This window comes from Pelodiscus sinensis, chromosome 3 (genome assembly GCF_049634645.1).
Source record: "Pelodiscus sinensis isolate JC-2024 chromosome 3, ASM4963464v1, whole genome shotgun sequence".
Classification (NCBI taxonomy): Eukaryota; Metazoa; Chordata; order Testudines; family Trionychidae; genus Pelodiscus; species Pelodiscus sinensis.
In genome coordinates, this window is record NC_134713.1 from 130,305,659 (window position 1) to 130,321,482 (window position 15,824).

At 41.1% G+C, this 15,824-nt stretch overlaps 1 protein-coding gene across 4 annotated transcripts in view; it reads right to left on the reverse strand.

The window, feature by feature from the left end:
* RGS7 (regulator of G protein signaling 7) overlaps window positions 1-15,824 on the reverse strand; it is a 374,326-nt gene that overhangs the window by 175,381 nt on the left and 183,121 nt on the right. The window lies entirely within an intron of this gene.

Sequence of the window (15,824 nt, forward strand, 5' to 3'; positions counted from 1 at the left end):
CTCGGGGACTGCCTGTATATGCAAATAGCTTCTTTCATATTGACGGGCATGAACACAAAGATAAGCCTTAAGCCGCAGTGCCGTTCCCAAACGTGGCCAGTATGAGCCAGTCAGCACCTCTCAGGGTCTGCCCACAATGCTAAGCAGCCAGCACTTCCCACAATGCTCCAGTGTGACCCAGCATCTCCTCTCTGAGGACTAGAAATGCCGACACCTTGTACCCATCAGTTCCAGGCAGTCTGTCCACTTGCGTCTTTCAATGCTCACCTCACCTGGGAGATGCCTGGCCGTTGTGGAGTGTGTTCCTAGTGGAAGCCATGTTCAGAGGACCCCACCCATGGGCCACATGTTTAGCCCTGCATAAACCCAAACTGCACTGCAGGCCACAAACAAAGGGGCTGCAGGCTGGATGTGGCCCATGGGCCTCATGTTGAGTAGCCCTGGTGTAGATAGTGCTTGGTACATCTGTGAGGGCAGGGGATTGGACTTGATGATCTCTTGAGGTCCCTTCCAAGTTCTATGATTCTATGCTACCAGTGCTTTAAATGAAGCACAGCATAATGGGGTGGGCAGTCCCCACATGCTTCCTTCTCGGCTAGTGCAGCACTGTCGATGTGGCCCATCTTAATCTCTCCGGGTAGAGCACTATTTGAATCCAATATTTAACAGCTCAGGGACTATGAGAAGTTGGCTCACACACAAAAAATGTGATGACCCATTTTATCTATATGGTTTCAGGAAAGGAATCCTAATAACAATACATCAGGAGTCCAGTTCAGGGCTCCCAATCTTACAGTCCACACCCAAGTTCCTAAGTCAAGTTAGGTTTGTCTCCCAGTGCCTGGGAGTGCAATTACCAGATGTCTGCTCCCTTCTCTGTGTGGCACCACTGTCTGTTCTTCTTTACACGGATCAGCGAGAGGGCAGGCTCCAGATCTCCTTTATTATCCCCAGGCAACAGGTTCCAGACTGTTCTTTAAAGGAGTAGCATACTTCTCTCCCCCACCCAAAAACACTTTTTCATACTTTGCTTGATAATGTTATTAGTGTTATTATGAATGTGTTCACTACTCCAAGACTACAAAGTTTGAGGTCTGGAAGGCTATCAGGTAATAGAAAAATAAGCAAATTCTGATATCAGTAGGAAAGCTCTGTCTGGTCCTGCTTTAGCAGGGAGTTGGACTCAATGACCTCTTGAGGTCTCTTCCACCCTATGATTCCATGAAACCAAGGAATGGAGACGGGAATAAATACTCTTTTAAGAGAAGGAATACTCAAACTCCAAATGAAAAGGCACACTTTGTCTAATTACTATTCTGGGTAACAGTTCATATCAGGAGGTATTTTGGAGGATTAAAGGAGGGAGTTGTCTTATAAGAGTGGTCTCCCATACAAGTTCTACTATACAGTATATGCAAATACACGCTGCAAGTATGTTCCTCTCCCCAAATAAAAGAATTTGGACACAAGAAAAAAGCTATGTTCAAAGAGCATTAGAGTTCTGAAGCCAAGGATTTCCAGTTAGGAAATTCCAGAGTTAAAGTTGCCTGTGCAACTTTACTTCAGTGTCTCTTATGCCTATGCACTGTGATATGGACAAAGTTGGACAAATTCCTCAACAGTGTAACACAAATGAGCCAACATAAATGTTGTGTTTTCTGTATAAGGGAAAGAGGAGTGACAGCCTCTCACTTTTCCTTTAAACTCTTCTCTAAACTCTCCTTCATGGAGGTTAGGTCCTTCAATGGCTATTAGCCAGGATGCGTAGGAATGGTGTCCCTAACCTCCGTTTATCTGGAAATGGGTGATAAGAGGAGGATTACATGAGGGCATCTGATATTGGCCACTGTCAGCAGACAGGTTACTAGGCTAGATGGACCTTTGGTCTGACCCAGTATGTTCATTCTTATGTTCTAGAGGAGCCATTTCTAATTACTACTTCTGCTCTTCATCTTCTATTATCATGAGAGCCTCAAATTGTGACAGCTCTTGCTTTTGGATGTCATTTATTCCCAAGACAACAAAGAAAACAAAAGCATAAGACACCTCCCATGTTGGCACGCACTGCACCATCTGTCTGTTTTTCTCTCAACCTCTGCTGACGTGACAACAAAGCTCATGACATCACTATCACATGATGAAGCTGTCTGGTGATCAAAATGCACTGATAGATTATCATAAATATGTTTTCACTTCATTATCACATACCCCTGTCTTGTTCCGCCCACATTCTTTAGAATAAAATCACATTTATTGTGCTCAGTAGAAGGAATGGCTGCAACTCAAAGCAAAAGCTATTCATCACATGTTTGGGGTCCACACTACTCTGCATTTTGTAGAAATAATCACCTTGCAAACTACATTGTATCTTCAGAATAAACTAGCTGTACCTGATGTCTGAGTGCTGGTTGAATATGATGGGGAAACCCTACTCAGTCCACTCAGATAAGGCCCTCTTTTTTCAACGAGATGCATTGAGATGCCTTGGCTAACACAACCACTGAATTTTAAATAGATTAAAGTCAAGGCTTTTACTGCCCAGGATTTCTTTTAAAATAAGAACATTAAATACCTTTAAAAATTATATCGGAAGTGAGGCACCAGAATGTGGAGCCCATTTTTAGGGAAGAAGCAATTTGTTTATAGAATAGCAAAAAGGGATTACAGATAGAAAAGAAGCTGAGAGAAATGTCGAGCATGGTTGGTTTTCCTCAATTTGGAGAAAACATTCCACAAAGTGCCTATGGAACGGCTAGTGCCTCTGTTACCAATTCTGTGGCATACCAGAGCACCTTGTCCAGATGGTAGTGTATTCTCAGTTCCACGAGAAAAAAAATGGGGGGGGGGTTGATACCCATCAGTGTAAGAGAGAACTTTGAGGTGAAGGGTAGGCTCCACCACAGATCAGCACTTGGTCCGTTACTATTCAAAATAATGATGGATTTCATCCAAAATCCAGAAGGAATATGGTTCCAAGTTGATCTATGCAGAGGATCTGGATTAATGGTTAACAGTGAGGAAGATTTGGCCAGGTGACAGATGACTGGAACAAGGAATTAACACTATGGCCCCAGAAGAGTAAAGAAAAGACTGAATTCCTAGGAATGACTCGTGAGGAACAAAGCCAGATGATATCAACATTAAGAGCCATGGCCTAAGTATAATAGGAGCTGGTTGACAGCAAAGGTAGATATCGGCAGTGCACTGCAAACAAGACTGCTGAGCATGGGGAACTCTGGCACAAGTGGAGTGATTTAGGATAAATGGATGCTCACACGACTTAAGGGACAGTTGTACAAAGGCGTGGTAAGACCCAGCACTTCTGTACTGATCAGAGACATGAGCAGCCGAAGAAAGGTACTCGAGAAGCCATTGAAATGAGATGGTTAAGGGCAGTGAGGCGTGTGACACTTCTGGTCCACATGTTGAATAACATCTTCTGGCATGAGCACAAGGTCTGTTTTATCAGGAAAAGCTCCAAGACATGAGGCTGAGAAGGCATAGGCACATATCAAGAATGGATGAAAGGAAGGATTGAAACTAGAGTCTGCAGGTGGGAAACAAGAGAAGGCCAAGAAAACGGTGCATAGACTATGCATGAGAGAATGGAGTGAATATGGAACAAGCATAGGACAGGTAGGCCAAAACAGACTGATATGGCAACCCAGCCCCAGGAAGCTGGGAAAAAGGGAAGATTATCAAAAGTGGCATTTTGCTTACTGTGCACCCCAGTTTAAGATTCTCTTCCAACTGGAATGGAAAAGAAATTGCAGCTGGATATGCTGTTACGTGAGATCCTATGGCTCACGTTTACATAGGTCTCAAAGTTTCCTAGCCCAATCTTCATTCAATTTTTATTTTTACAGTAATTCCTCATTTAACACGTGCCTGCTTAACTTGTTTTCGCAATAGCATGATTTTTTTTTTAGGGAACATTTTTTGAATTACACAACCGTCCCTGGAATAACACGATTTCCCCAGCTGGCCCATTGCTGGCAGCTGTGCGGGGCTTCCCCTGCCTCCCTGCAAAGCGGCGGAAGGTTCACCGCTTGCCGCGCCGTTCCCCACTGACTCCCCTCGCCGGACGCCTTGCCCCCTCTCCTCTGCCCCCACTTGCAGGTCGGCGGCTGAGTATCCCCAGCCAACCCGACACTGGCGGCTACGTGGGGCTTCCCCAGCCACCCTGCAAAGCAGTGGAGGGTTCGCCGCTCACTGCGCCGTTCCCTGGTGACCCCCCCCCTCATCGGACGCAGTGCGGGTCCCAGCAGACCCGTCACAGGGGCATACTCCCAACCCAATCCCCCTCCCCTCTCATCCCCTTCCCTTCCCCAGAGCCAAACACCTCCCCTCCCTGCTGTAACCCAGGCCCCTTTCTCCCCCAACCTTATATCCCGGTCCCAACAGACACCACTGCTTGAAATGTAACCCCCACGTTTTCCATTATTTTCAATGGGAAAATTGACCCTGCATAACACGTTTTCACTTAACACGATCATTTTCTGAAACATATCTATAGTGTTAAATGAGGAATTACTGTATTTGTATAGCGGTAGGATATATGAGCCACAGTCATGGAACAGCAGCACCTTGTTCTATTAAATACTTTACAAACAACTCTGTATAGCATAACAGTATGTTTGATTAAGTATCTGTATTTTATGGCTATTTATCATATTCACCGCCAATATAATCTAAGCACTATGTACTTTGGATACACATAAGTATACAGTGGTTTTCAAGAAAGGCTGCATGGCACCACCGCATCAGTATTTCTGTCTGAAACAAATATGCCATGTGTTATAATGACCTGTGAAGACAATGAATAGGAATATTGTTGAAAGAAAATCAATTTATTGCATTGCATCACTTCATAGTATGAAAGCTTCTTTTGGCAAAATCCGGATCTAAAAAGCTAGACTATTCCATTTGCTTGCTGTGGTCTTTTGGTTAAAACAAAGATCATCACAGTGCTCTTCATCATCTCTCTGATTCATGTGTCATATTTCCTATGTTTATTTCAAACAAGTTTTGATTCATTCACAGCTGTAGAGATGAACACTATGCTATCCAAATTTCACATCTCCTATCTATTTCTGATATTTCAATCAACATTAGTTGAAAAAACACACACAGAATTTTTGGTGTGATTATCTTTGTTGATTGTGGAGATAATTAAGAGGCAGCTAAGACTGGCAGCTTCATTTTCATAAGACATATTAAATCTCAGAAGATAACAATACCAAACTCGCTCATTTTTTCATCACCCCTTGAAAGACTTTCTTTCATCAAAATGTTAAAGGGGGAAAAAAAACCACAGCAACCTCTCATATCTATATGTTTTGCTGAATTAGGTGCCTATTCAAATCAGTGCTACAAATGAAAACAGATTAATAAGATTATTTTGACTTCACCCAAAGAGCATGCAGGACCTCAGCAAGCTATAAGTCACGACATACCAGCTACCAGTGACTATTTTAGATTGTGCCTTCTGAGAATTCAATTCCTGTGAATTTGGCGTTCTGTCAAGTACAAAAGCTTATTTGGACTCAGAAATTGTTAAGTTGAATTTTAAAACTGAAGATCAAGCACTTAAAGTTTCAACAGAGGCTTCGGGAATTCATCCGCAGCCATCACCTTGGATAATTATGTATAGACCTACAACAGCATGCTCAAGAAATATTCAAAATATAAGCATGACTGAGTCTCTGCTACAAAGTGCTTGCAATTCAACTGCAATGTAGTGAATTCAATTCAAACACAAACAATGCATTGGCAGCGAGTGCAATTTCATGGTAGTGGACTTTGATTTTTGAATAATTCACCCAATTATTATTTCAAGGTTATCTCTGAGGAGCTTTTTAGAATTTTTTTTTTCAGAAATGGTTTAAATTACAGGAACTGCTCTGTAGGAGAGTCCAATTATTGCAGCTGCTTTCATAGTTAAGCATTAACTGCACAGTAGCGTAGAATATATGATATACAAATATTTTTCCACTGGATTCATTCTACATATAAAAGTTCCATTAGAAGGAAGACGTGCAGGATTGAATCTGTAAGCTTTCTCTGATGAAGCAAAACCTAGATGGTCACAAGAACATTTTCAGATCCTTGGGGAGCCTGTCAAAAGCTTATCCCAGTCTAACAACATTATAAAGTATCTGATAGCAGAGAAATCTCACAGGGGTAATTGTGTTAGTCTATAACTTTAAAAACAATGAGTAGTCCTGTGACACCTTAGAGGCTAACCAAAACATAAAATCATGAGCTTTCATGGGTAAAACCCACTTAATCAGATGAACTGGAGTGGAAATAAGAGAAACCAATTATATATATATATATATATATATATATATATATATATATATATATATATATATATAACAGCAGAAGTACCTTTCAATTGTATTCCCTGTGTTAATGAGGCTAATTAAGTGGGCTGGATGTGTCCCATACATAGCTTTAGATGTGGAAATGCAGATGTTAAAGACAAGTCTAATTGGTTTTGTAATGCACAAACCAGTCTTTGTTCAAGCCCAGGGCAATGGTATCAAATCTGCAGAACTGGAATTAATCTAGGGTGCATCTACATAGCAGCGTTATTTAGGAATAACAGTCGTTATTCTGAAATAACAGTGCGAGCATCTTTGCAGCAATTCCGTTATTTCAAAATAAATTTGAAATAACAGATGGTTTATTCCAACTTCTGTAAACTTCATTCCACAAGGAACACCTCTTCCGAAATATCTATTTCAGAATAGCAGTAGAGTGGATGCTCCACTGCTGTTATTTTGAAATAGCTTCTCCCCGGGGCCATTCAAAGAAATTACTCCCCAGTGTCTCCTGGGGCTTAAATCGAGATAGCACATCCACATTAGGGAAGCCTGCCTCGGACTAATTTCGAGGTTTCCCTGTAGTGTAGTTGTGCTATTTCGAAATAAGCTATTTCTAAGTATTTCTTCCAGAGTAGCTTATTTCGAAATAAGCATGCAGTGGAGACATACCTGTACAGATTTGACACACATTGCTCCAGCAGTGTTTTAAAGAGCTTGGGACTCCAGTCATTGCCAAACTAGAAGTAACTGTGGCCAGGAGCCGCCAGGACCTTTTAAATCACTGGGCCCCAGGGCAGCTGTCCCCTTTATCCCTCCTCCTCCTACTGAAGCTCAAGGAACACGTTAAAAACTATGGGTATGTCTACACTACAGCACTAATTCGAACTAACTTAATTCGAATTAGTGCATCTAGACCTAAAAACTAATTCGAATGAGCGTTTTGCTAATTCAAACTAGCATGGGTTGGAAATGGGGGGGACTACGGCCTATAATGGCAAGGAGAAAGGAGGGTCAGGGCACAACAGGGAGGCAAGATCAAATCAGTATCTTAGATGCCTATATACAAATGCAAGAAGTATGGGTAATAAGCAGGAAGAACTGGAATTGCTAACAAATAAATATAACTATGATATCATTGGTATTACAGAAACCTGGTGGGATGGGACGCACGATTGGAATGTTGGTATGGAAGGGTACGGCTTGCTCAGGAAGGACAGACAGGGGAAAAAAGGGAGGAGGGGTTGCCTTGTATATTAAAAATGTACACACTTGGACTGAAGTGGAGATGAACGTAGGAGATAGCTGTGTAGAGAGTCTCTGGGTTAAGCTAAAAGGGGTAAAAAATGAGGGTGATGTCATGCTAGGAGTCTACTACAGGCCACCTAGCCAGGTGGAAGAGGTGGATGAGGCCTTTTTTAAACAATTAACAAAACTATCCAAAGCCCAAGATTTGGTGGTGATGGGGGACTTCAACTATCCAGACATATGTTGGGAAACTAACACAGCGGGGCACAGGCTATCCAATAAGTTTCTGGACTGCATTGGAGACAACTTTCTGTTTCAGAAGGCTGAAAAAGCTACCAGAGGAGAAGCTGTTCTGGATTTGATTTTAACAAATAGGGAGGAACTAGTTGAGAACTTGAAAGTGGAAGACAGTATGGGGGACAGTGATCATGAAATAATAGAGTTCATGATATTAAAGAAAGGTAGAAGGGAGACCAGCACAATTGAGGTAATAGATTTCAGGAAGGCAGATTTTGATAAGCTCAGAGAACTTGTAGGTAAGGTCCCATGGGAAGCAAGACTGAAGGGAAAAACAACTGAGGAGAGTTGGAAGTATTTCAAAGAGATGTTGTTAAGGGCCCAAAAGCAAACAATTCCGCTGTGTAGGAAAGATAGAAAATATGACAAAAGACCAGCTTGGCTTAACAAGGAGATCTTGCATGATCTCAAAATAAAAAAGGAGTCCTATAAAAAATGGAAACTAGGACAACTAACAAAGGATGAATATAAGCAAGCAACACGGGAATGTAGGGGCAAGATTAGAAAGGCAAAAGCACAAAATGAGATCAAACTAGCTACAGGCATAAAGGGAAACAAGAAGACCTTTTATAAATACATTAGAAGCAAGAGGAAGACCAAGGACAGGGTAGGCCCAGTGAGGAGGGAGAAGCAGTAACAGGAAACTTGGAAATGGAGGAGATGCTCAATGACTTCTTTGTTTCGGTCTTCACCGAGAAGTCTGGAGGTATGCCTAACGTAGTGAATACAAGCAGAGAGAGGGTAAGTTTAGAAGATAGGATACACAAAGAACAAGTTAAAAATCACTTAGTAAAGTTAGATGTCAGTAAGTCACCAGGTCCTGATGAAATGCATCCCAGGATACTCAAGGAGCTGATAGAGGAGGTATCTGATCCTTTAGCTATGATCTTTGAAAAATCATGGAAGACAGGGGAGATTCCAGAAGCCTGGAAAAGGGCAAATATTGTGCCCATCTATAAAAAGGGGAATAAGAACAACCCAGGAAACTACAGACCGGTCAGTTTAACGTCTGTCCCAGGGAAGAAAATGGAGCAGGTAATTAAGGAAATCATATGCAAACACTTGGAAGGTAATAAAGTGATAGGGAATAGCCAGCATGGGTTTGTGAAGAACAAGTCATGCCAAACTAATCTGATAGCTTTTTTTGATAGGATAACGAGCCTTGTGGATAAGGGAGAAGCGGTGGATGTCATATACCTAGACTTTAGTAAGGCATTTGATACGGTCTCGCATGATATTCTTATTGATAAACTAGGCAAATATAACTTAGATAGGGCCACGATAAGGTGGGTGCATAATTGGCTGGATAACCGTAGTCAGAGAGTTGTTGTTAATGGTACTAAATCCTGCTGGAAAGGGATAACAAGTGGAGTTCCGCAAGGGTCTGTTTTGGGACCCGTACTGTTCAATATCTTCATCAATGATGTAGATATTGGGATAGAGAGTACGCTTATTAAGTTTGCAGAGGATACCAAACTGGGTGGGGTTGCAACTTCTTTGGAGGATAGGGACATAATTCAAAATGACCTTAGCAAGTTAGAGAAATGGTCAGAGGTAAACAGGATGAGGTTTAATAAAGAGAAATGCAAAGTGCTCCACTTAGGAAGGAACAATCAGTTCCATACATACAAGATGGAAAGCGATTGTCTAGGAAGGAGCATGGCGGAAAGGGATCTAGGTAGGGGTCATAGTGGACCACAAGTTGAATATGAGTCAACAGTGTGATGCTGTTGCAAAAAAAGCAAATATGATTCTAGGTTGTATCAACAGGTGTGTTGTAAGCAAAACTCATGAAGTCATTCTGCCGCTCTACTCTGCACTAGTTAGGCCTCAGCTGGAGTACTGTGTCCAGTTCTGGGCGCCACATTTCAAGAAAGATGTGGAGAAATTGGAAAGGGTACAGAGAAGAGCGACAAGAATGATTAAAGGTCTAAAGAACATGACCTATGAAGCCAGGCTCCATGAACTGGGCTTGTTTAGTTTGGAAAAAAGAAGATTAAGGGGGGACATGATAGCGGTTTTCAAATATCTAAAAAGGTGTCACAAGGAGGAAGGAGAAAATTTGTTCCTCTTGGTTTCTGAGGACAGGACAAGGAGTAATGAGCTTAAAGTGCAGCAAGGGAGGTTTAGATTGGACATTAGGAAAAAATTCCTAACTGTCAGGGTGGTCAAATATTGGAATAAATTGCCAAGGGAGGTGGTGGAATCTCCCTCTCTGGAGATATTTAAGAACAGGTGAGATAGACATCTGTCAGGGATGGTGTAGACGGAGCTTGGTCCTGCCTTGAGGGCGGGGGGCTGGACTTGATGACCTCTCGAGGTCCCTTCCAGTCCTATGATTCTATGTCCACATTGAGTGGACTCTGAACCGAAGTGAAGGCTGGCCGGAACCAGGACTTAGAGTGTGGAGCTGCTATGTGGCCATGTTCCTCCACCTAGTGCGGAGATCATGGAGGTTGGGGGCCTGCCCCCAAACCTCAATGAGGTCCATGACCTCCGCACTAGTCCAGGAGGGTGCGTGCCATCTATGGCCCCCGGATGGTCCCTGGGTGCTGGGGAACTGGGTGGGGGACGGCTGGCTGTCACTGGCTCCCTGGTTCATTGTGGGGCTTCTGGGTTGGGGCAGAGACTGCTGGCAGGGCTGTCTCTGGCAAGTGCCATCTGGCCAGAGTCTACCCCTTTAAGGGCCCCAGGGCTGGGGGAGAGGAGAGTTTTCCTGGTTTGGCCCAGAGTGACCACCAGGGGGAACCTGGGAAGGGCTAGCCTCCAACTAATTCGAATTAAGTGGCTACACAGCCCTTAATTTGAACTACTTAATTCAAACTAGGCATTAGTCCTCGTAGAATGAGGTTTACCTAGTTTGAATTAAGCACTCCGCTAGTTTGAATTAAGTTCAAACTAGCGGTTTGCACGTATAGATGCTATGAAAGTTAATTCGAACTAATGGCTGTTAGTTCGAATTAACTTTGTAGTGTAGACATATCCTCAGGGAGTAGGACAATACAGAAGTCAGCTAGAATGCCACTGTGAGCTCTCAATACCAACTGGACTTTGGCAAGGAGGCTAGCATCTTCCTTTGCACAAAGGCTTTGTGCAACCTTAAGTGCTTGGTGCACCCAACAGACTCCTTACTACTTTGTGTCTTTGTGGAACTCAGAGTGCCTTGAGGCACTAATGCAGTGACCCTGAGACCTCAGTGTCTCAAGAGCCAAATTAATGATCAACATTATCAAAAAGAGCCATGGTAGTGTGAATTCATTATTTACATTTACTCTCCTATATATTATTCTACAATTGGTTAAGAACATAGTAAAGCATCCAGATTGGTTGTTAATTAAATCTCACAATGTTTTGACCTCATGTGCTGCAGAACCAGAGAAGACATATAAACGAGCCACTTGCAGCTCCCGAGCCTCAGTCTGAGTATCCCTGAATTCATGTATGATCACAGGGAGTTCAGGGCATTAGGAATGTGCTCTACATACACTTACATAAAAGGGTCTTCTATTTCTTGTCATGTGTGTTGTTTTGACTGACTGCTTAGTTATTACAAACCAGGTGCTGCTGAGCAGTGTACTTCAACGATGCAGACAGGCACTACAAAGAAGGCTGGGTGTGTTAAGAGATGCATGGAAAGATCATTTAAATATGTATTCATATATACACACACATATATATTTTATATAATATGATTACCATATCAGGAGGTATATATACATTTATACATTATATTAACATATAAGGAAGTAGGTGGAATCAGCTAGAGAATATTCATAGAAAATGGTAGAGGAAAAGAGAAAAAGTTGAGAAAAAATATAAATGATGATTGTAGGTTTATCACTTACTTAGTCCTTATCTACACAAGATAGATTTTATTTGAACTGTCATAAATATCAAGTTAGTATGGTGCAAAAGCCCTGCATAGACACTTGTTCTAATTTCAGTTTAAGAATTATTTATTTCAGTTTATCTTAATCGAATTCCCAATTCTTAAACTAAACAGAAATAGGTCTCAGGGGGGTAGACATATTAGTCTGTAACTTTAGAAACAATGAGCAGTCCTGTGGCTCCTTTGAGACTAAAATATACCATAATCAAGAGCTTTTGCGGGTAAAACCCACTTCAAGTGAGTTGGAGTGGAAATTAGAGATCTGTAATTTCCACTCCAAGCCTGTGTTCCTGCTAAGCTGCATGGTAGCATGGCCCCGCAGCTGCTGAATGAGTCCTGCCCAATCGTGCACAGAGCTGCTCTCTGCAGAGGACAGAGTCTCTTCCAGCCAGGCAGCTTAGAGAGAACATTGCTCCAACCCATCTAATAAAATGGGTTTTATCCATGAAAGCTCATGATGTATTTGATAGTCTGTAAGGCAATGTCTACGCTACAAGGTAATAAACCTGTTTTAAATCAACATAAGAGTGTACCCAGGGGATTGAACCATTTTAACTGAATTGGTTCAGAATCACACCTTTGTCGTGTACCTAAGACCTTAGTCAGTAAACTTTTTGGATCAGGCAACATCTTTTGTTTGTTTGTTTGAAGTTTAGCATAATAAGGCTGATAGCTATACTCTACCATAATACAAATAAACACTATCAACAATAAGGGTAAAGCAGAGGACAGTGAAAAGTAAATCATGCAAATTTTAAGGGAAGACTTTTCTCAATCGTTTCTATATTTTAGCACAAATTACAATTTCAGAATTTGGGGACGGCAAACAATTAATGCTTTGGAAATTCAGAATGACATGAAATATTCTATCCTTGTACAGCTCGTTTTCACATGTTTGCATTATAAACTTTCATCCTTAAAATGTGGTTACAGCTGTTGATGTAGAATTTCTAGTTTGCTGCAGGATTCCATAAAGCAATTACAGACAACCAGGAGGACCTTGGGTCAGAAGTGTTGCCCGATTTGCTGCAGAGCACATGGGACAATCAAGGGGGGGGTGTTGTTTTTTTCTTTTGACTATGAGCAGGAGGAAAATGTTTAAAGCAGAAAAATCTCATTGATTTAAAAGGGAATCTAGCAATTTAGAAGTGTGCAGTTCACCTGAAAGACAGATTTTACCCTTCTCTCCTGTTTCTAAGAAAGGCATGATGATTCCTGAGCTGCTACAAGAGGCAGAGGATCTCATCAAAAAATTACCCGGTTCTCAAGTAACATGGAAAACAATCTTGAATAAAGATCTTATGGGACACAGAGAAATACATTTTAGCAGAGATGTATAAAATACACTTGAAAAACTGTGATGTATTTGAATAAGGAGAAAGAATACTGAACATAATTTGTTGAAATAAAAACAGCCTCTACTTGCAGAGAGTATAAAATATCTGCATCTTTTTTTCCCCTAAATCCCCAAAAGCTATGCAAATGTAACAGTATCAATATACAAAACCATAACAACTACTGTCAACAAACAACCTCACTGGGCAATTGTTTAACAGCACACTAACATTTTAAGATAGAAAAAGAAAAATAACATCCAGTGGAAACTACAGGGGAATAATTAGACCAAATAAACAGCAATTACTCGAGCTGGAAGTTAGCCAGGATCACTGCTCTTGCTAGATGTGCCACAGGGTGTTTAATGACCACAAGCACCACTGTTTGCAGACCCTGGGCCTTACACCCAAGTACTAACCTTGTTTGACCCCACTTAGCATGAGATCTGACTGGTTCACAGTATAATAAAGAAGGTGGACTTTTTAGGCGTGTGATTTCTACCTCTGTTTCCCACACTGCTATCAAAGTGCACCACAATCATTTGGCTGATCAGCATAATGTGACCACTAATGGTTAGTGGGTAGAATGAGTAAAATGTTAGAGTAGGCAGTGTCCTCAAGCAAACTTCCTGTAATTCTTTCAGCCTTGGTCCCAGTAGGAATTTCCCCAAGTATGTTATTTTTAGAATGCTTTTATTCCTCCTCAGCATTTGGATACAAGTATGCATAATTTTCCCAATGAATTTCTCCCACAGACTTTGTAAGGTACTAAATTGTTAACTGAAGTTATTATTTGTATAACAAAAAATACAGTTTCAGCTTCATTTTAATGGATTGTACAACAGAAGACTTGGGCCCAGATTTCTCTAGCTTGCACATTACAAAGTTAAGCAACACCTGCGCAAAATGGATCTAGAACCTCAGCACCACTGTGAGCAAAGAATCTGGACTTAAAAATATTTTACACTCACTGTTTTGCATCAGACTGTAGGATTCCCTCAAGGGAGCCCACATCTACTCAAATATATAGGGGGGGCGATTGCCTACAGCAACAAAATATTCTCTGGCCATTTCTTGTTTGAGACTGTAGGCCTGGGACAAGATTACATTTTGGAAGATTTGTTCATTAAATGAACACCATAGAACCAGCTCTGTGATCTGTTACAGGATACCAGAACCCAATGATAGTACTTCATGACCTGGGCCAATAACTTCACAGCCGACAATAAGTCTTAATATTGTCTTGCAGCCTGCCATGTCCCAAATGACACTTGTACACTCATCATTTTCACATATTGCCATTGGCCAGGCCATTTCCAGGGAGACCGTTCCACACTCAGGTTTAGCTCCAGAGCAACCTGTTAACTTACATGTTTTTAAACACTAGTGAATTTTCTCTACTTTAATGCTGATTTAGTAAATGGATACGTTTGTTGGGAGTAGTAGTTAACATAATATGTTCAACATTATACTGCAACAAACATGTGGCCACCTAGACCTTCTTAATTGGTAGATCATTAAGGCAGAGCTGAGATATTCCTGCTAGATATTCCTGCTCCATAAGCACAAACTCTTAACCCATTAACTGGAGAATTACTGTCAACAGGAAAGGGCCTAGCACAAAGTCAAGCAGTTCTGATTCCATCCAGTAGAGGGAGTACTATACATGTATTTTTACTTATAAAGTTACCAACTTAATTATATGTAGTCACATGTTCAGTCATTTGCATCCACAGAATGAGGACACATGGGGAAAATAATATGTTCCCATGGTTTGAACCATGGGGAAAAGAATGTGTTTGGGGCAAAGATTAATACTGGGTAGTTGAAAGTTACTAGAATAATATATGACAGCGAAGATTTGGAAGAGGAACAATAAACTGATTCTTATGTTTGAGGGGCAGCTGTATTAGTCTGTAACTGAGTAAACGTAAAAAAATGACAAATAGTTTTGCAGCACCTTAGAGACTTCAACAGATGAAGTAGGTTGTGCCCCCAAAAGCTCAAGTTACCATCTACATTTTTTGTTAGTCTCTAAGGTGCTGCAAGACTATTTGCTGGTTTTTAAGTTTATTCTGATTCTTATGGGTTTTTTAAGACAAAAAACTTAAGATCAATTTGTGTAAATGATCAAACCTTCTTCGTAGGAGTTGCCGTTACTTTCACTGGAACCTGTACTACTGAAGAAAAGGCACCTTATTTTAATATAACTTTTGCAAGTATGATTAATCATTTTGCTTTTGGAAATAATGACTCCTATGAGTAAATTGTAGACATAGGACTGGATCACAGAAGTCAAAAATCGACAGAGAAAATAATTAAGATGAATTCTTTCATGGGAGTCCCACTCTCCACATGCTTCTGGGAGAAAAAAATCCCATTCTTAAAGGCCTATATTAGCATGCTATTTTTTTTTTAAACCCTGATTGATTTTCATCCATTGCTAAGAGGTATCTTTGGCTGCACTACTCCTTTTCACTGTTCAAAGAAATCCCAGAAGTTATATATTAATGTAAACAGAACATTTTGTGCCCTTCTGCATGATGCAAATATTTTCTGTGATGGGTGTACCTTCTCCACTACAGAATCTATGCAGTTGTTACAGTGTTTGGGTTTAACACCAAGATCTACTTCAAAGGAATTCTACAGTCATTTCATAGCATGAACAGAAACAAAGATGATGAAACGGATTCTATCAGTCAATTTTTTTTAATTTGAATAGATTTT